Consider the following 20,098-nt stretch of genomic DNA (forward strand, 5'->3'; position numbering starts at 1 on the left):
TTGAGCTTCTGGTACCCCCAGGTGCTGACAATCAGGTGCCTGATTGGCACCTGATTGGCAGCATCTGTGAGCATGGGCCCTGCTACAGTGGTCAGTAGGTGTCTGCTCCAAGAATCGGCATGCCACGTTTGACTGATCTGGATAGGGCCCATGCGATAGGGCAACTTCAAGCTGGTGTTCCGCAAAACCAAGTTGCGGCATTATTTGGAGTGAGCCCTAGTACCATCTCCAAAGTGAAGGCCAAGTTCCATATAACGGGGGATGTCAGAGACAGGCCGCGAAGTGGGCGTCCCAAGAAGACGACACCCGAAGAAGACCGTTTCCTCACCCTGTCAGCACTTAGGAACCGTAGGCTGTCTTCTACAGATTTGCAGTCAAGGTTTGCAGGACGATATGGCCGACGGCTCTCTGCCCAGACAATTCGGAACAGACTGCACGCAGCCGATCTCCGGTCTCATAGGGCTGCCAGGAGGCCTGCCATGACTGTCCTTCACCGTCAGGCCCGTTTGCGCTGGTGTCGGCAACACGTGCACTGGAACCTGAACATGTGGAGGAACGTTATGTTCAGCGATGAGTCCAGATTCTGCCTACGGCAGTTGGATCATAGGGTCAAAGTGTGGAGAAGACGCGGAGAACGCTATGCTGATTGCTGCACGATAGAGTAACATCTTTTGGTGGAGGCAGTGTGATGGTGTGGGGTGGCATCTCCCTCACTGGAGAAACGAGGCTTGTCATCATTGGAGGCAATCTCAATGCAGAGAGATATCGAGATGAGATTCTGCAACCAGTGGCAATCCCATATCTCCACAGTCTGGGACCGAACTCTATCCTCCAAGATGACATTGCTCGCCCCCACAGAGCAGGGTTTCTCAGAGACTACCTCCAGAATTTGGGAGTGGAGAGGATGGAATGGCCTGCCAGCAGTCCTGACCTCAACCCCATTGAACACTTGTGGGATCAGCTTGGGCGTGCTGTTCGTGCCAGAGTGACCAACACAACCACGTTGGCTGACTTGCGACAAATGCTGGTTGAAGAATGGGATGCCATCCCACAACAGTGTGTGACCAGGCTGGTGATCAGCATGAGGAGGAGGTGCCAGGCTGTTGTGGCTGTGTATGGTTCTTCCACACGCTACTGAGGCTCCTGTTTATTAAATGAATAAATTGTTAAATTGCCAATATGTCTTGTTTCTTCAGGCTTCAATCATCCAATCCACCAAACAACACCGAACAAGAGTCAATGGCAGAATAAGCTGTTTGGCATTGGCAGAGAAGATTTGGCAGATTTTTCATGGGCGCAACCCACATACTCAGCTCTGCTGCTCATCCCACAAACGCATGTTCCTTATAAATGTGGCACCATTTAAAAGGGAAATAAACAGGCTTTCCAACGGTATAAGATTTATTGCCAAGAAGCATTGTTACAACAAAGAAATAATCTACCAAACACAAATGTCCTTACTTTTTGTGCTATGTTATATATATATACTGTAAGAAAATAACTGCAGATGCTGGTACAAATCAAAGGTATTTATTCACAAAATGCTGGAGTAACTCAGCAGGTCAGACAGCATCTCAGGAGAGAAGGAATGGGTGACGTTTCGGGTCAAGACCCTTCTTCAGACTGACGCATATATATACTCACGCACATACGCACACACATACGTACACACAAAAAACTAACAATAATAGTGCAATAATAACAATAATAGTCCATGTGGTTCAGAGCTTATTTGAGGGTTGTAGCGTTTAATAGCCGAATGCGGTAGAGTTGCTGCTTTGCAGCGAATGCAGCGCCGGAGACTCAGGTTCAATCCTGACTACGGGCGCTGCACTGTAAGGAGTTTGTACGTTCTCCCCGTGACCTGCGTGGGTTTTCTCCGAGATCTTCGGTTTCCTCCCACACTCCAAAGACGTACAGGTATGTAGGTTAATTGGCTGGGTAAATGTAAAAATTGTCCCTAGTGGGTGTAGGATAGTGTTAATGTACGGGGATCGCTGGGCGGCACGGACTTGGTGGGCCGAGAAGGCCTGTTTCCGGCTGTATATATATGATATGATATGATATGATAAGAAGCTGTTCCTGAACATGGACGTGACAGTTTTCAGGCTCCTCTACCTTCTTCCCGATTGCAGGGGTGACATGAGGGGTTGAACGCTAGATTGAAAACCCTCGAACAAAGAGAAACCTAATTATAGACAATAGACAATAGGTGCAGGAGGAGGCCATTCGGCCCTTCGAGCCAGCACCGCCATTCAATGTGATCATGGATGATCATTCTCAATCAGTACCCCGTTCCTGCCTTCTCCCCATACCCCCTGACTCCGCTATCCTTAAGAGCTCTATCCAGCTCTCTCTTGAATGCATTCAGAGAATTGGCCCCCACTGCCTTCTGAGGCAGAGAATTCCACAGATTCACAACTCTCTGACTGAAAAAGTTTTTCCTCATCTCAGTTCTAAATGGCCTACCCCTTATTCTTAAACTGTGGCCCCTTGTTCTGGACTCCCCCAACATTGGGAACATGTTTCCTGCCTCTAACGTGTCCAACCCCTTAATAACGTTTCGATAAGATCCCCTCTCATCCTTCTAAATTCCAGTGTATACAAGCCTAGTCGCTCCAGTCTTTCAACATATGACAGTCCCGCCATTCCGGGAATTAACCTAGTAAACCGACGCTGCACGGCCTCAATAGCAAGAATATCCTTCCTCATATTTGGAGACCAAAACTGCACACAGTGCTCCAGGTGCGGTCTCACTAGGGCCCTGTACAACTGCACACAGTACTCCAGGTGCGGTCTCACTAGGGCCCTGTACAACTGCACACAGTACTCCAGGTGCGGTCTCACTAGGGCCCTGTACAACTGCACACAGTACTCCAGGTGCGGTCTCACTAGGGCCCTGTACAATTGCATCCAAACTTTTCAGTTGCCATCGTATTGATATTTTATATCCAGTTTAAACATCAAACAATAAGTACAATTATCGATTTTCTCCTTCAAAATAGGGAGGGCCGAATGATTTGTGGGTAGGGTGGTGTTGGGAAGAGTAACATTAACCTGTATTAGATTAAGATGAAATACTGGAATGCACGAGGCTGCCAATGATCGCATTAGTGGCAGGACCAAAGCAGGGTTGGTAGGTTCGTTAAACAGTTTAATTCATGGTCAGGAACTGCTGGCAGTCTGCAGGCACATTGGCTCGGGGTCTGCCAATTCTTATCGAACAGGTTTTTGGAGGTGGAGCCCCTTGTTTGGCCAACCCTGCACATAGAAACAGAAAATAGGTGCAGGAGTAGGCTATTCGGCCCTTCGAGCCTGCACCGCCATTCAATATGATCATGGCTGATCATCCAACTCAGTATCCTGTACCTGCCTTCTCTCCATACCCCCTGATCCCTTTAGCCACAAGGGCCACATCTAACTCCCTCTTAAATATAGCCAATGAACTGGCCTCAACTACCTTCTGTGGCAGAGAATTCCACAGACTCACCACTCTCTGTGTGAAGAAATGTTTTCTCATCTCGGTATTAAAAGACTTCCCCCTTATCCTTAAGCTGTGACCCCTGGTTCTGGACTTCTCCAACATCGGGAACAATCTTCCCGCATCTAGCCACTCCAACCCCTTAAGAATTTTATATGTTTCAATAAGATCCCCCCTCAGTCTTCTAAATTCCATCGAGTATAAGCCGAGTCTATCCAGTCTTTCTTCATATGAAAGTCCTGCCATCCCAGGGATCAATCTGGTGAACCTTCTCTGTACTCCCTCTAAGGCTAGAATGTCTTTCCTCAGATTAGGAGACCAAAACTGTACGCAATACTCCAGCTGCGGTCTCACCAAGGCCCTGTACAACTGCAGCAGAACCTCCCTGCTCCTATACGCACGGCACATAAGTGATCGTACCACTGGACGCAAAGACAACAGGGCATCTTCGGGACAAGCTGGACAACAGGCTGTCTCATCATCCCCCTGATGGAATAGGAATCACTGTCAGAGTGCCGGGTAAAGTTCAAAATACAGATAGGGTATCGGCAGTAACTACAGTAAAAACATTTACAGAATAAAACAGTCTTGAAATCCACTATCACAAGGTGTAATGTTATTTGAACTCCCCAATTAGGTTATAGCCTTGTAATCACCCCCCTGCAGTCAGTTATTATATTGCAGCACTTGTCTGAAAAGAAGATTAGACAAAATGAAATAGGAACATCTGGCAAGGGTTGAATATTAAACATGTTTATGACTTTTGCAAAGAGGGGTGTGTGCAAAAAGCAAGCTCCAAGCAGGAGTTTAAAGGGATGACTTACAGGAGCCGATTAAAGATGCAGTCGAACGCACAGTTCTTAATTTTAGTCCAGTTTAATTTATCGTCATGTGTACAGTGAACAGCTTTTGTTGTGCGCTATCCAGTCAGCGGAAAGACAACAAGAGGATTTGAGTATAGGAGTAAAGAGGTTCTTCTGCAGCTGTACAGGGCCCTGGTGAAACCACATCTGGAGTACTGTGTACAGTTTCGGTCTCCTAATTTGAGGAAGGACATCCTTGTAATTGAGGCAGTGCAGCGTAGGTTCACGAGATTGATCCCTGGGATGGCGGGACTGTCATGTGAGGAAAGATTGAAAAGACTAGGCTTGTATTCACTGGAGTTTAGAAGGATGAGAGGGGATCTTATAGAGACGTATATAATTATAAAAGGACTGGACAAGCTAGATGCAGGAAAAATGTTCCCAATGTTGGGGGAGTCCAGAAAACAGGGGCCACAGTCTTAGAATAAAGGGGAGGGGCATTTAAAACTGAGGTGAGAAGGAACTTTTTCACCCAGAGAGTTGTGAATTTGTGGAATTCTCTGCCACAGAGGGCAGTGGAGGCCGAATCACTGGATGAATTTAAAAGAGAGTTAGATAGACCTCTGGGGGCCAGTGGAATCAAGGGATATGGGGAGATGGCAGGCACGGGTTACTGATTGTGGACGATCAGCCATGATCACAATGAATGGCGGTGTGTACAGGCTCGAAGGGCCGAATGGCCTCCTCCTGCACCTATGTTTCCATGTTAACACATGGTGTGTAGTAAGGAACTGTAGATGCTGGTTTGAACCTAAGATAGACGGAAAATGCTGGGGTAACTCAGCGGGACAGGCAGCGTCTCTGGAGAGAAGGAATGGGTGACGTTTCGGGTCGAGACCCTTCTTCAGACTGAATGGGTGACGTTTCGGGTCGAGACCCTTCTTCAGACACGGCCTGTTCACGGTCACAGTCGAGGCGTTTGCGTTTGAGTGGGGCGGTGGGGCGACGTAATGCAAATCTTTTATTCGGAGGGAAGAAAATCGGCAGGGAAAAAATAAAAATACAATTGCAACCCTGCAGCTGAGAGAGGTGTAAAAACCACCAAACACCGTGTCGGATTTGTGTAATTTAACATGTCTGACTGAGCCAGATCCGTCTCTGTAATCTGAGCAGTTTAGCATCCCAGTGGACACAAGCTGGAGGCTAATTAAACATTGTCAGTATTTATCTGCTGACTGCTGGCCAAAGCCTCGGGAAGGTAATAAGATTCAAAGCACTAAAACCTTGAGCAATCTTTGCAATGAATCCGACTCTAATCTCATAGGATCTTGCACCTGTCCTGACAGCCAACATACTCGACAATAAAATATCTTGCAGGTTAAGGGGATAAATACAATCCCACTGTACTGGAACTGTGCACGGGTTCATATGCATTGTATGAAAATTATTTACCGAGGTTTGTAAAGCAAATTTTAGCGTTCAAGAAGCTGAAGTACAGATCCGGAAAAGTAGTATTATCAAAAACAGAAAAGCACGTCAACTTCTTATAAAAATCCGTTCAGTGGCAAGAATCCAGCGGTTTTCACCAGGATAGACACAAAAAGGAAGAAATAGATCAGCCGTGGTTGAATGGCGGAGTAGACTTGAGGGGCCGAATGGCCTAATTCTACTCCTATTCCTCATGACCTTATGCTGGAGTAACTCAGCGGGACAGGCAGCATCTCTGGAGAGCAGGAATGGGAGACATTTCAGGTCAAGACCCTTCTTCAGTCTGCCAGTCCCGCTGAGTTACTCCAGCATTTTGTGTCTATCTTCGGTGTAAACCGGCATCTGCAGTTCCTTCTTACACAATGTATGGATTAATGCTGGCACTGAGGGAAATGCCGATCAAGTCACTGATATCACCGAAGGTAGACACAAAATGCTGGAGTAACTCAGCGGGACAGGCAGCATCTCTGGAGAGAAGGAATGGGTGACATTTCGGGCCGAGACCCTTCTTCAGACTGATGTCAGGGAAGTGGGTGGTACAGAGATAGAATATCTTGAGGAAGGATATTCTTGCTATTGAGGGCGTGCAGCGTAGGTTTACTAGATTAATTCCCGGAATGGCGGGACTGTCATATGTTGAAAGACTGGAGCGACTAGGCTTGTATACACTGGAATTTAGAAGGATGAGAGGAGATCTTATCGAAACGTATAAGCTTATTAAGGGATTGGACACGTTAGAGGCAGGAAACATGTTCCCAATGTTGGGGGAGTCCAGAACAAGGGGCCACAGTTTAAGAATAAGGGGTAAGGCCATTTAGAACTGAGATGAGGAAAAACCTTTTTTTAGTCAGAGAGTCGTGATTCTGTGGAATTCTCTGCCTCAGAAGGCAGTGGAGGCCAATTCTCTGAATGCATTCAAGAGAGAGCTAGATAGAGCTCTTAAGGATAGTGGAGTCAGGGGGTATGGGGAGAAGGCTGGAACAGGGTACTGATTGAGAATGATCAGCCATGATCACCTTGAATGGCGGTGCGTACAGGCTCGAAGGGCCGAATGGCCTCCTCCTGCACCTATTGTCTATAATGTAGTCAGAGACAGTAAGGCTGGTGGGAGAACTGGGAAGGGGGAGGGGATGGAGAGAGAGGGAAAGCAAGGGCTACTTGAAGTTAGAGAAGTCAATGTTCGTACCGCTGGGGTGTAAGCTGCCCAAGCGAAATATGAGGTGCTGATCCTCCAATTTGCGCTGGGCCTCACTCTGACAGTGGAGGAGGCCCAGGGCAGAAAGGGCAGAGTGGGAACGGGAGGGGGGACCCAAATCGTCACCTACCCATTTTCTCCGGGGATGCTGCCTGGTCTGCTGAGTTACTCCCAACATTTTGTGTCTTTTCTTGGTGAACCGGCATCTGCAGTTCCTTGTTCCCATACAGATGCAGGGAGGGGTTATTCAACTACGGGGAATCAGTACAACCAAGTCGGATTCCCCCTCTCCACCCCCCCCCCCCCCCCCCCCTCTCCCCACCTCATTAAATGTTGAAATCCTAACTACCTTGTCCCTCCTGTTTCAACGCCACTGGATGATGCTGATATTTATCCCATCCAGTGCCAGGACTGTTATAAACCTCCTACCACTGTTGCAGCTGAGATTGATAATTGAACGGGACTAGCCACTAACACAGCGAGCTTGTTCTCACCTGCAGAGAAGTTTTCAAATAACTGCACAACAGAGGCCAAATTAAAAGGGCAAACACAGGACTAAGCAGTGTAAAGCCACACAGTCTCCCATCTCCTCAAGAGAGAGAGGAAAAAACATCAGGAACATTTAGTTTTGAGGTGAAAACTGTTGTTCTCTTCAAATCATAGAAACATAGAAACATAGAAAATAGGTGCAGGCCCTTCGAGCCAGCACCGCCATTCATTGTGATCATGGCTGATCGTCCACAATCAGTAACCCGTGCCTGCCTTCTCCCCATACCCCTTGATTCCACTAGCCCCTAGAGCTCTATCTAACTCTCTTTTAAATTCATCCAGTGAATCGGCCTCCACTGCCCTCTGTGGCGGAGAATTCCACAAATCCACAACTCTCTGGGTGGGAAAAGTTCCGTCTCACCTCACTTTGAAATGGCCTCCCCTTTATTCTAATCTAATTTAAAATCGAATCTAATTTAAAATCTGAACTTAAAAAACTTGACACAGTGATATTCCCAGGGTTGGAATTCCTCTGTCCGCTTTGATTAGTCAATAATAGTTAAAAAATAGCAGAGAAATTCAATTGGACACATGGACTAATTCATTGAAAACAGCGCGCACAGCATTTCTTTGAAAAATGCACTGTGGAGGAGTCATACAACAATGTGCTCAGCACATTCTCAGAGTGCCCAGCTCAGCAGACTGAGGCTGTGCCTGGACTTGGATGGGGGAACCACCTGCTAAACTGCAGGTGCAACAGTCTAGCTGCCAAGGAAACAAACGACCCAGCCAGCAGACTGAAGCAAATAAGCATCTCAATCATATTGAATAGAATTAAAAAATGCACCGTAGAACCGAAGACCGGGGGGGGGGGGGGGGGGGGGGTAGCTGGAAGAAGGGCGTACATGAGCCAAAGTTACACCATAGTGGACCGTTCCACTGACAATAGACAATAGACAATAGGTGCAGGAGGAGGCCATTCGGCCCTTCGAGCCAGCACCGCCATTCAATGTGATCATGGCTGATCATTCTCAATCAGTACCCCGTTCCTGCCTTCTCCCCATACCCCCTGACTCCGCTATCCTTAAGAGCTCTATCCAGCTCTCTCTTGAATGCATTCAGAGAATTGGCCTCCACTGCCTTCTGAGGCAGAGAATTCCACAGATACACAACTCTCTGACTGAAAAAGTTTTTCCTCATCTCCGTTCTAAATGGCCTACCCCTTATTCTTAAACTGTGGCCCCTTGTTCTGGACTCCCCCAACATTGGGAACATGTTTCCTGCCTCTAACGTGTCCAACCCCTTAATAATCTTATACGTTTCGATAAGATCTCCTCCCATCCTTCTAAATTCCAGTGTATACAAGCCTAGTCGCTCCAGTCTTTCAACATATGACAGTCCCGCCATTCCGGGAATTAACCTAGTAAACCTACGCTGCACGCCCTCAATAGCAAGAATATCCTTCCTCAAATTTGGAGACCAAAACTGCACACAGTACTCCAGGTGCGGTCTCACTAGGGCCCTGTACAACGGCAGAAGGACCTCTTTGCTCCTATACTCAACTCCTCTTGTTATGAAGGCCAACATTCCTAAGTATCCTCAGTGTCAGGTGTTGTAGGGAGAAGGCAGGAGAATGGGGTTGAGAGGGGGAGATAGATCAGCCACGATTAAATTGCGGCGTAGGCTTGATGGGCCGAATGGCCTCATTCTCCTCCTCCTCTCACCGATGAACTTATGAACCTGGCAATTCTCATACTTTGGAAAAAGGGGAATGGGAATGTGTTAGAGCTCAGTATTGAGCTGTCGGGATGGCAAATGGACCATTCACCATAAAATCTACTATAATATGTAGGAAGGAAACGCAGATGCTGGCTCACACCAAAGATAAGACACAAAATGCTGGAGTAACTCAGCGGGACAGGCAGCATCTCTGGAGAGAAGGAATGGGTGACGTTTCAGGTCATGGAAGCAGATCATCATCACTTTTTTTGCATATCTTTCACTTTTAATATCTCTCTATATCGCCGTCTATATCTCTCGTTCCCCTTTCCCCCGACTCTCAGTCTGAAGAAAGGTCTCGACCCGAAACGTCACCCATTCCTTCTCTCCAGAGATGCTGCCTGTCCCGCTGAGTTACTCCAGTGCTTTGAGTCTGTCTAGAATGGCTTGCGTTGGAGACCAATTAAAATTCATGGGCCACGTTTGGGGGTCGTCGGACTTTGTGAAATAGGTACACGTCATCAGCCACGGTACACCTTCACTCAGAAAAGCAATAGGATGAGAAAATGTATTAAGCTGTTAGGACAACATTAAGCAATTGTGTAAATCAGATGCACATTGAATCTGCACATTAGGTCAATTCTGTAGCAACTCTGCCTATTAAAAAAAACCTGGAATGTACAGTGAATATGTCTGTTCTTTATATAAATATAGATGAACAGAAGGGCGGTCACGGTGGCGCAGCGGTAGAGTTGCCGCCTTACAGCGAATGCAGCGCCGGAGACCCGGATTCCATCCCGACCACGGGCGCTGTCTGTACGGAGTTTGTACGTTCTCCCCGTGACCTGCGGGGGCTTTCTCCGAGATCTTCGGTTTCCTCCCACACTCCAAAGACGTACAGGTTTGTAGGCTAAAGTCTGAAGAAGGGTCTCGACCCGAAACGTCACCCATTCCTTCTCTCCCGAGATGCTGCCCGACCTGCTGAGTTACTCCAGTACTTTGTGAATAAATACCCAGGTTTGTAGGCTAATTGGCTTTGTAAATGTAAAAACTGTCCCTAGTGGGTGTAGGATAGTGTTAGTGTGCGGGGATCGCTGGTCGGCGCGGACCCGGTGGGCCGAAAGGCCTGTTTCCGCGCTGTATTTCTAAACTACACTAAGCTAAGCTAAAAGATTAGACACAAAGTGTCAAGCAGCATCTCTGGAGAATGTGGATAGCTGCCCTTCTTTGGTATAATCCAGCGTCTGCAGTTCCTTCTTACACATTTTGGCTGTGCAGATTAGTTTGATTCCAGGTAGGTTAATAGCACTGTGTTCGAATCATATCATATCATATCATATATATACAGCCGGAAACAGGCCTTTTCGGCCCTCCAAGTCCGTGCCGCCCAGTGATCCCCGTACATTAACACTATCCTACACCCACTAGGGACAATTTTTACATTTACCCAGCCAACAATTTTTACATGTACCCAACCAATTAACCTACATACCTACATACCTTAACTGTGAGACAAAGAAGATCCAGTGGCACAGTGGATATGTGAATGATGTGAGCACTAATTCTTCTCCCCCATAGAATTTAAAGAAGCAAATCCTTGTTGACCAGGATCATCTATATACTAAAACTCTCGTTTGTTTGTTTGTTTGTTTGTTTGTTCCTGAACTACGGCCAAAACGGTACACGATAGCGCGACAATTTTAGGCCCACCTTACTCACCGTCGTCCCTTTGGTGCTAATGGAAGACGTTTCATTGAGATCGCTGTTATATTTTAAAAGTCATTCACATTTTAAAGTTTAAATCTATCTCCTAGGGAGGGAGGGGGTTGAGGGGGAGGGGGAGGGAGGTGGAGGGAGGGGGGTTGGAGGGGAGGCGGATGGGGGAAGGAGAGGTTTGGGCCCAACGGCTCCACGTGGTCAAGTGTTTGATAAGAGGCCACATGTGCAAAATACTATTGGACTACTAACTTCCATGGCATTCTGCCACAAAGCAATTCACCACTTTAGGAACAGAAGCAGCAGCAAGCGGAAAGAAACCACAACAGGGTATACCGCATAAATAGAAAACATGCTGGAACTAAATAATTCAAGATAAATCACACACATCACAGCTGACATCATTTACAGCACATGTGCCTGTGGTGCTGGGAGCTAAGATGTTAGTGTCTCTATTTTCCATACTAATCTAACATGCATATTCTATGGTGATTTATTGGAAAATTCATTGAAAATTCTCACCCCATTTACATTTTCCCAGAAATAAAATATGGAACTCGACAGGTGACAAAGATGGCCTGCCCACTATTACAACCTTCAACGATGAACTATGTCTCCAACCCATTGGGTGGACGATCGTCTTAGAATAAGAGCAGATTGTTGGTAAAACTCCCTCAAAATGAAGTCTGTTTTTTCTTTCCGGGAGAAAAGGAGAGGAAAATCTCACCTACTGACTGTTGAATCATAGAGTGACACAGCGTGGAAACAGGCCCTTCGGCCCAACTTGCCCACACCGGCGAACATGTCCCAGCTACACTAGTCCCACCTGCCCGCGTTTGGCCCACATCCCTCCGAACCCATCCCAGGATTGTCCAAGGAATGGATGCAGAAATCTAGTTAGATTAATGAACAAGAATCAGTTAGCTTTGCGAAGTGAGTAACGCTCAGAAAATATGTCATTTGAGAAACTTGGGCGAGCATCATGGGAAAACAGGTTAGGAAGGCGAGAGAGGGAGGCGGGATTTTGTTATCATTGCACAATGTTCTAGTGTGGGTACCTTGGGTGATTTTTTTTCCCTAAGCCCAAAGTTCAGAAATCAATTGTGCCACCACCAAAATTAGCTAACACACATAAATCAAACTGAAGAGTGAGAATGTGTAGGAAGGAACTGCCGATGTTGGTTTACACCAAAGATAAGACACAAAGTGCTGGAGTAACTCAGCGGGACAGGCAGCATCTCTGGAGAGAAGGAATGGGTGACGTTTTGGGTCGAGACCCTTCTTCAGACTGATGTCGGGGAGAGGGAGACTAGAGGTATGGAATGGTGAGGTGAGGAAACGACAGATCAAAGCAGACGATGAGAGTGGTTCATTGTTCGCTGAGGGGAAGGTGACAATGAGGCACACGGTCAGTAAAGTTAATCAGGAGGACATTGAAACTAGCCAGAGAAGGGATGGAGAGAGAGGGAATGCAAGGGTTACTTGAAGTTAGAGATTAATACCGCTGGGTTGTAAGGTGGCCAAGCGAAATATGAGGTGCTGTTCCTCCAATTTGCGTTTGGCCTCATACTGACAGTGGAGGAGGCCCAGGACAGAAAGGTCAGTGTGGGAATGGGAGGGGGAGTTAAAGTGTTTGGCAACCGGGAGATCACGTAGGCCCAGGCGGACTGAGTGGAGGTAACATTTTGTGTCTATCTTTGAAGAGTGAGAATGTTTATTTGTTATGTGGACTGGAACAATGCTTCTCTCCCGAGATGCTGCCTGACCTGCCTGCTGAGTTACTCCAGCATTTTGTGAATAAATCGATTTGTACCAGCATCTGCAGTTATTTTCTTATACAATGTAATTCTTACTTGCTACAACTTTATAGACACCTTGGAACTTGCAACTCTGCTCAGTTCTTTGTTGACTTTTACCAACTGACACATTCAGCAGAGTTTAAAGTTACATTTTATATAAGAAAATAATTATATAATAAAACATTGAATAATTATATAAATGTTATATAACAATTATAATAAAATGTTATATAATATTTTTAAAAATATTTTGTTTATTTATTTATTTTTATGTTTTATTTACTCTGTAAAGCGTCTTTGAGTTTCCAGAAAAGCGCTATATAAATTAAATGTATTATTATTATTATTATTATTATTATTAAATCAACAGACAATAGGTGCAGGAGGAGGCCATTCGGCCCTTCGAGTCAGCACCGCCGTTCAATGTGATCATGGCTGATCATTCTCAATCAGTACCCTGTTCCTGCCTTCTCCCCATACCCCCTGACTCCGCTATCCTTAAGAGCTCTATCTAGCTCTCTCTTGAATGCATTCAGAGAATTGGCCTCCACTGCCTTCTGAGGCAGTGAATTCCACAGATTTACAACTCTTTGACTGAAAATGCTACATCTGAGTGCAAATGAGATATGCGTAATTAATTAGCTCAATGTAGAATCTAGGGTGGCACGGTGGCGCAGCGATAGAGTTGCTGCCTTACAGCGCTTGCAGCGCCAGAGACCCGGGTTCCATCCTGACCACGGGCGCTGTCTGTACAGAGTCTGTACGTTCTCCCCGTGACCGTGTGGGTTTTCTCTGGGTGCTCCGGTTTCCTACGACACTCCAAAGACGTACAGGTTTGTAGGTTAATTGACTCGGTGTAAATGTAAATTGTCCCTAGTGTAGGATAGTGTTAATGCGTGGGGAACGCTGGTCGGTGCGGACTCGGTGGGCCGAAGTGACTGTTTCCGCACTGTATCTCTAAAACTAAAAAAGAATTACAAACAACGTTTTATAAACTTGCCATTAAAAATGCGCTCCAAAAATAAAATTCCTGGCAAATTATTTGTTAATTATAATTATTTAATTGTTAACCACCAACCATTTCTACTAACTGAATGTCTGCAGAAATAAACTGGCTTGTTTTGAAAGCAATATTTCCACTTTCTTCAAATTTTACTTCACTAAAAGTTTTAAATTGAATATCTGTTCAATTCTGGAGTGAATGCCTTTCTGTGGTAACTGCTTTACCTTTTAAAAATCCTTCAACAAATGTTTTGTTCCACCATGTTTTGTCTCTTCTCAAAAGTTCAATGGCCCCAACAGCTTAAATGGTTTCTGACTTTACCTTAGACTTCAGAGATACAACGCAGAAACGGGCCCTTCAGCACTACCCTACCCCTTCCCAGATCTCCCTCTGTCTTCCTGTCTCCACCTATGTCCTTCCTTTGTCCCGCCCCCTGACATCAGTCTGAAGAAGGGTCTCGACCCGAAACGTCGCCCATTCCTTCTCTCCTGAGATGCTGCCTGACCTGCTGAGTTACTCCAGCATTTTGTGAATAAATACCTCCGCACTGACTAGCGATCACCCCGTACACTAGCACTATCAGTGGTCATCCCCTGGAACAACACCATGCAAGTCAATTGTCGTGCAAAACCTCAGGGATTGTAACAGCCAGTCCTACTAATCAATTTACAATTTACCTGCTTTTGAATCCTGTTGCACGCCAGCGTATGTGACCTCAAGTGGGTAGTGGTCAGAGCAGACAACTACTCGCCATGCCTTTATGTTGGGTGTGACGCCATTGCGGGGGATTTGGAAAAATCTAATATTTACCCTCGTCGTTGCAATCTAACAAAGGTTTGGCTGAATTTAAGTGGTTCTCTCCACTCTTCCCTCTGCAGTTTCAAACACACTTCAGTTCAGAGATGCAGCATGGAAATAGGCCAAGGCACAAAAAGCTTAAAGCCCCTGTCCCAGTTCGGCGATTTTTTAGGCGACTACAGGCCGACTGGGCCGTTTCCACACGGTCGCCGGGGTGTCCGTTTGTACGGTCGTGAGTCGTCTCCAAAGAGTCGTGGCGTCTTTCTGCTCGCCGCTGGATTTTGAGATGTTAAAAAAAAATTGGCGACTGTTGGTTTGACGCCAATGAGCGTAGCTTGACGTCTCCTGACGGGGGCGCTGTCGTAGGTCGTCGCCAGGTGACGTGGGTTGTCGCCGGTGCTGACTTCGGTGAATTCCATTGGTGACTACCGACGCCAACCTACATCAACCGGCGACAGGCACCGGCGTCAAAACCGGAGGCCAAAATGATGTGAATTGTCTTCAGTTGTCGCCGGCACGGTCGTAGCTTGTCGTCGCTTGTCGCGGGTGGACGTAGGTTGACTACGGTTGTCGTAGGTTGCCGCCTGTGCGGTCGTAGGTTGTCGTAGGTGCGGTCGTGTGTGGACGTCCTACTCGCGACGATTGGGTCGCCGGTTGTCGGTGGCTTGCCGTAGCTTGACGTCGACTAGGTGGTAGGTTGTTGTAGCTTGTCGTAGACATTGTCGTGGGGGGGTCCAGTCGCCGGTTTTTCGGCGACCTGCTATGACTATGACAGTCGCCGGCAGTCGCCTAAAATAACGCCTAAGTGGGACAGGCCCCTTACTAACCCTGATCACATTTAAAGAAAATAAATTACACCGCAGGAGATACAACACCTGTCCCTTTACCTCCCCCCTCAAATCCATCCAAGGACCGGGCACTTTCCCCGGCAACCGCAGGAGATGCAACACCTGTCCCTTTACCTCCCCCCTCAACTCCATCCAAGGACCCACACAGTCTTTCCAGGTGAGACAGAGGTTCACCTGCACCTCCTCCAACCTCATCTATTGCATCCGCTGCTCCGGATGTCAACTTCTTTACATCGGCGAAACCAAACGCAGGCTCGGCGATCGCTTCGCTCAACACCTGCGCTCCGTCCGCCTTAACCAACCTGATCTCCCGGTGGCTGAGCACTTCAACTCCCCCTCCCACTCTGACCTTTCTGTCATGGGCCTCCTCCAGTGCCATAGTGAGGCCCACCGGAAATTGGAGGAACAGCACCTCATATTGGCATCCCTGTGGGGTACCTCAGCTGCACGGAGGCAGAAAGGAAAGCTCTACAGCGGGTAGTCCATAGAGCTCAGAGGGCCATCGGAACACAGCTACCAGACTTGGAGGGCATCTACAACGCACGATGCCTCAGAAAAGCCACCAGCATCCACAAAGACTCTTCACACCCCTGCAACAGTCTGTTCGAACTCCTTCCATCGGGCAGACGATACAAGGCCTTCTACGCCCGCACCTCCAGACTCAGGAACAGCTTCATCCCCAGGGCCATAGCTGCTATGAACCGGTCCTGCTGAGCCGGATGGTCACAACGCATAGATCAACTTGCACTTTACCCTGTCCAAAACTGTTACAACTGTTTCGTTGGGTTGCTGTTGTCTAAATCACTTAAATTATTGCATCGTATGGGAGGCGCATTCCCAATCTCGTTGTACCCCTGGGTACAATGACAATAAAGATATATTGTATTGTATTGTATTGTATTGTATTTGGCCTGGGCAGCTTGCAGCCCAGTGGTATGAACATTGACTTCTCCAACTTTAGATAGTTCCTCTGTCCCTTTCTTCCCCTCCTCCTTCCCAGATCTCCCTCTATCTTCCTGTCTCCACCTATATCCTTCCTTTGTCCCGCCCCCCCTGACATCAGTCTGAAGAAGGGTCTCGACCCGAAACGTCACCCATTCCTTCTCTCCCGAGATGCTGCCTGACCTGCTGAGTTACTCCAGCGTTTTGTGAATAAATACCTTCGATTTGTACCAGCATCTGCAGTTATTTTCTTACACATTTAAAGAAATGGTCACCAGATCTTCATATAGCTCAGCATGTGTACGAATCTTTCAGTTTCAGTTTATAGTTTATTGTCACGTGTACTGAGGTACAGTGAAAAGCTTTTTGTTGCGTGCTAACCAGTCAGCGGAAAGACAATGCATGATTGTAATCGAGCCGTGCACAGATACATGATAAGGGAATAACGTTTAGTGCGAGGTAAAGTCCGATCAAGGATAGTCCGAGGGTCACCAATGAGGTAGATAGTAGTTCAGCACTGCTCTCTGGTTGTGGTAGGATGGTTCAGTTGCCTGATAACAGCCGGGAAGAAACTGTCCCTGAATCTGGAGGTGTGCGTTTTCCCACTTCCATGAATCTTTCACGAAGATGGGAAGAGCGTATCCTTGAAAGAATTCCTCAATGGCAGCATCCCATGCACTCTGCTTGGATGATGCAAGATGCTAGTTGATGCCCTGCTAGTTAGTCATTTGCCCCAGCCGTACTGTTATGGGAGGCAGAGGGCAGAGTTATGGCTTTCAGAGTAGGAGGGAGGGTTAACTGAATGCTCATGTACTTAGCAGCGGCCAGGAAGTTAGAGGGGTTGTAGCATGTGAATAAAGAAAGGGCGCCCGCCCCCTTTCAGACAATACTTCCTATTCTTCATAAAGTCACAAGAAACACACAATAGTTCCCAACCTGCCTCAGTTCTCATTCTGGGGCGGATCGTGTGCAGTTTCCAACTTTATCGGTTCAATCCGAGCAAACGCGTATTCCAAATTATTTTTAAGAATCACAAACAGTGTGCAAAATGTCCAACTACAAGTCCACGGCAATGTTAAAACACCTCACACTTGGTCAAAAAGGCGACACCGCTCGCTTGGCTGGGCTGGAGGACAAAACGCACGGCTTTTTTAACGCATGCAAATATCTAATGAAAACAGCCGCAGATCTGCCAAAGAAAGCATCCAGGAATTGTCTCGCTCCACAGAAGGAAAGTTACAAGTGTCCCTCCTTGTACGTGAATCAGTGTGTAAACCCACTCCTTCCCCCCCCCCCCCCCCCCCCCCCCCCAGCAGCAGCAAATATCTGGGAGGTTCCTATTTCAGCAAGGAAAGCATTAGCTGTGGGAACAAGGGGCCCAAATCAGAAACTTTCCACAAACGACTAAATTAAGAATCTTGACCATTTGCGTCTGGAGTGCATTGTTCGAGGTTTGAATCGTTTGAGAGGAGTCAACCAGACACATAATCACCAGTTTTCCTTCTTTGCCATTTTCAGTGAAGCTATTTAAAAAAAAAAATTCAATTGCCCCCTTTTCTCAGCTCCTCACATTATGGTGACTCCACCCCCAGCCCAGCCGGGTGTCAGGGGTTACGGGGAGAAGGAAGGCAGGAGAATGGGGTTCGGAGGGAGAGATAGATCAGCCGTGCTTGGATGGCGGAGCGGACTGGATGGGCCGAAGGAGGTTTACAAGAACGATCCCAGGAATGAGTGGGTTAACCTATGATGAGCGTTTGTCAGCACTGGGCCTGTACTCGTTGGAGTTTAGAAGAATGAGGGGTGGGGGGGCCTCATTGAAACGTACAGAATAGTGAAAGGCCTGGGTAGAGTGGGTGTGGAGAGGATGTTTCCACTAGTGGGAGAGTCGAGGACTAGAGGGCACAGCCTCAGAATTAAAGGACGTTCTTTTCGGAAGGAGATGAGGAGAAATTTCGTTAGTCAGAGGGTGGTGAATCTGTGGGATTCCTTGCCAGAGATAGATCAGCCATGATTGAATGGCGGAGTAGACTTGATGGGCCGAATGGCCTAATTCTACTCCTATCAGTTATGACCTTATGACCTGTAACATGCAGCTGAGAACATGGCCAAATGGAACACACGTCACTTCTAAACGGCTGTGGACGCAAAATGCTGGAGCAACTCAGCGGGACAGGCAGCATCTCTGGAGAGAAGGAATGGGTGTCATTTTGGGTCGAGACCCTTCTTCAGTCTGAAGAAGCGTCACCCATTCCTTCTCTCCGGAGATGCCGCCCGTCCCGCTGAATGTCTCCAGCATTTGGTGTCCATCTTCGGTTTAAACCAGCATCTGCAGTTCCTTCCTACACGAGTTGTAGAGTTTTATTTCTTTCAAATGCACAAAATTAATGGAAGATACGTGCACAAATGAAATGAATGCACATTCAACTTGACGATTAAAAAGTCGAAACTTCGGACAAATGCTACGAGCTTTAAGCTGAAGGCTGTTCAGAAACATTGTCGCGAGCTGTGGGTTTGCGTGTCGCATTTAGACGGCTGCTGTAACGCACAGCTATTCAACCAAATCTGTATCCGTCGCAACTGCCAGCCAAAGAGGCTAAGCGCATCGTTCGCACAGCCGAGAAGGTCGTTGGCTGCTTATTCACAAAATGCTGGAGTAACTCAGCGGGTCAGGCAGCATCTCGGGAGAGAAGGAATGGGTGACGTTTCGGGTCGAGACCCTTCTTCAGACTGACGCATATATATACTCACGCACATACGCACACACAAAAAACTAAATAATAGTGCAATAATAACAATAATAGTCCATGTGGTTCAGAGCTTATTTGAGGTTGTAGTGTTTAATAGCCGAATGGCTGTTGGGAAGAAGCTGTTCCTGAACCTGGACGTGACAGTTTTCAGGCTCCTGTACCCAGGGCCGTCTTAACGCATGGGCCTGATGGGCACTTGCCCGGGGGCCCACGAGCATAGGGGCCCCATGCTGATCTGTGTATGTTAAGTGACTTGCAATAAATAAATACTACTTTAAAAATGTAGGTTCAATAAGTGCTTTTTTCGCAACATTTTCGGTCCCTAAGTGCTTCTCACAGCGATCTGTAAGTGCTTTTTCGCAACAATGTAGCACCCTAAGTCCATCGCTAAGTGCTTTTCGGTAAGTGCTTTTCGCTGGCACGACAGGGGGGGGCTGGTAGGGAAAGGGGGGTGGGGGAGAGTAACGGTAGGGGCCCCAGTACACTGCTTTTCCCAGGGGCCCATAATGCTGTAAAAACGGCCCTGCCTGTACCTTCTTCCCGATTGCAGGGGTGAAATGAGGGGTTGCACGCTAGATTGAAAACCCTCGAACAAAGAGAAACCTAATTATAGACAATAGTCAATAGGTGCAGGAGGAGGCCATTCCATCCCGAGATGCTGCCTGACCTGCTGAGTTACTCCAGCATTTTGTGAATAAATACCTTCGATTTGTACCAGCATCTGCAGTTATTTTCTTATACAGGTTGTTGGCTGCAACCTTCCCCCCCATTGACGAACTGTACACTGCAAGGGCCAGGAAGCGAGCGGGCAAGATCACCTCTGACCCCTCTCACCCTGGCCACAAACTCTTTGAAGCACTTCCCTCTGGAAGGCGACTCCGGACTGTCAAAGCAGCCACAGCCAGACATAAAAACACGAGCAACAGCAAGTCTCATTTTTAGTTAAGTTTAGTTTAGAGATGCCGCGCGGAAACAGGCCCTTCGGCCCACCGGGTCCGCCCCGCCCAGCGATCCCCGCACACTAACACTGTCCTACACACACACACACACACACTAGGGACAATTTACAT

At 47.3% G+C, this 20,098-nt stretch overlaps 1 protein-coding gene across 1 annotated transcript in view; it reads right to left on the minus strand.

Moving 5' to 3' along the window:
- LOC144612049 (sonic hedgehog protein-like) overlaps window positions 1-20,098 on the minus strand; it is a 111,319-nt gene that overhangs the window by 8,754 nt on the left and 82,467 nt on the right. The gene's annotated exons all lie outside the window — the stretch shown is intronic.

Source organism: Rhinoraja longicauda, chromosome 42, assembly GCF_053455715.1.
Source record: "Rhinoraja longicauda isolate Sanriku21f chromosome 42, sRhiLon1.1, whole genome shotgun sequence".
NCBI lineage: Eukaryota > Metazoa > Chordata > Chondrichthyes > Rajiformes > Arhynchobatidae > Rhinoraja > Rhinoraja longicauda.